The 2,165-nt window shown below is 42.3% G+C and overlaps 1 non-coding gene across 1 annotated transcript; it reads left to right on the top strand.

Moving 5' to 3' along the window:
- The first annotated feature begins 1,776 nt into the window (after nucleotides 1–1,776).
- Nucleotides 1,777–1,883, top strand: LOC141715815 (small nucleolar RNA R71). The gene has a single exon (XR_012572564.1). It is a non-coding gene; the product is annotated as a small nucleolar RNA R71 (small nucleolar RNA).
- Nucleotides 1,884–2,165: the final 282 nt, after the last annotated feature.

Here is a 2,165-nt window from a genome sequence, read left to right as displayed (position 1 = left end):
AATCCTCCATTCCAAGAGATTCAAAAGGAATATCAATCTTCCTCTTCTAGGGAGAAGCATTCAGATACTGCAATTGTTTTTCACCTTCGTCATCCTCACTATCTGAATTCCCCAATAAGGCCTTCTCTAAGGCATCAAACCTTAGCAATTGATCAAGTTCTGAAGTAAACACAGAATCGACGAGCTCCACTTTTAAGCACTTCTCATTTTCCGTAGGAAATATCATAGCATTGAACACATTAAAAGTTACATCCTGATCCAGCACTCGAATTGTAAGCTCACCCTTCTACACATCTATCAAGGTTCGGCCAGTCGCCAAGAAAGGTCTTCCCAAAATTATGGGAATCTTCTTATCCTCCTCGAAATCAAGAATTACAAAATCAGCAGGGAAGATGAGTTTATCAACCTTGACCAAGACATCCTCCACAGTACCTCGTGAATATGTAATAGAACGGTCGGGCCAACTGCAAAGTCATATAAGTCGATTTTGGATAAGGCAAGTTCAACTTCTTGAAGATTGAAAAAGGCATCAGATTGATGCTAGCTCCCAAGTCACATAAGCATCTTTCAAAAGATACTTTTCCAATAGTGTATGGAATAGTGAAGCTTCCTGGATCTTTAAGCTTCGGAGGCAACTTCTGTTGCAGCACAACACTGCATTCCTCCGTGAGAGCGACAGTCTCTAAATTATCTAGCTTCACCTTCCGAGAGAGAATACCTTTCATAAACTTTGCGTAACTAGGCATCTACTTAAGAGTCTCAACGAAAGGTATGTGGATATGAAGTTTCTTGAAAACCTCCATAAACTTCTCAAATTGCTTATCCAGCTTTTTCTTCTACAACCGCTTAGGAAAAAGAGGTGGAGGATAGATCTGTTTTTCCCTGTATTACCCTCAGGAGGAGTGTGCTCAACAGTAGTCTTCCTTGGTTCCACTTCTACTTCCTGCTGCTCTACTTCTTCTTCAGCCCCAACTTCTTCAGTTGAAGCTTGAGTTTGTTCGGGATTCGCAACCTTTCCAGACCTCAAAGTGATTGCCTTTACCTTCTCCTTAGCTTCCCTCTTTCCTGGCACTTCAGTGTCACTGGGTAATGTACCAGGTTGACGATTTAGCAAGGCATTGGAAATTTGTCCAATTTGATTCTCCAAGGTCTTGCTAGAAACAGCTTGACTTTTGCACATAAGCTTCAACTCCTCTAACTCATATTTTTCATTAGCTTGTTGTAGCTGGAGTTGCTACCTTGGTGCATATTGCGGTTGCTGAAAATCAGGGGGGTTGTACTGCTTAGCTGGGTACTGCTGATAAGGCTATTGAACCGCATTCTGAGCATTGCTCCAACTAAAATTAGGATGATTGCGTTTGTTGGGATGATATGTGGCTGGCACAGGTTGTTGCGATCGCTAAAAGTTGCTCACGAACTGAGCTGACTCACTAGAAATAGCACACTGATCAGTCTCATGGGCACCAGCACAAAGCTCACAGACACTAAAGATTTGATTAACTCCATAATTAGTCAAAGTGTCCACCTTCATCGTCAAAGCCTTAAGTTGGGCAACTATAGCAGTTGCTGCATCCAACTCCAAAATTCCTGCTACTTTTCCTAGAGTCGGCCTCTGGAAATGATTCTGGTATTCATTAGCAGCCATCAGTTCAATCAATTCATAAGGCTTTATTGTAGATCTTAGCCCACAAGGCTCCTCCTGATGCTGAATCGAGCATGGGTCTAGAAGTAGCACCCAATTTATTGTAGAAACAGTTTATAATCATCCAATCAAGCATGCCATGGTGTGGGCACTTCCTTAGCATCTCCTTATATCTATCCCAAGCCTCACACAGAGATTCACCAGTTTGCTGAGCAAACTGAGTAAAAGCATTCCTGATTGCAGCAGTCTTCGCCATAGGGAAGAATTTAATGAGAAACTTTTGAGCAAGATCCTCCCATGTGGTGATAGACCCTGGTGGTAGAGAATGTAACCAGCACTTTGGTTTATCCCTCAGAGAGAATGGGAAGAGTTGTAGCTTGATAACATCTTCAGTAACACCATTGAACTTGAAAGTGTCGCAGATCTCAATGAAATCCCTGATGTGCATGTTGGGGTCTTCAGTAGGAGAACCCCCAAACTGAACTGAGTTATGTATCATCTGAATCGTGCTTGACTTGATCTC

The sequence above is a fragment of the Apium graveolens genome, chromosome 3 (assembly GCF_009905375.1).
Source record: "Apium graveolens cultivar Ventura chromosome 3, ASM990537v1, whole genome shotgun sequence".
In the NCBI taxonomy this organism is placed as follows: Eukaryota; Viridiplantae; Streptophyta; class Magnoliopsida; order Apiales; family Apiaceae; genus Apium; species Apium graveolens.
The sequence above is the reverse complement of the archived record's forward strand: the minus strand, read 5'-3'. Positions and strand labels throughout refer to the sequence as shown.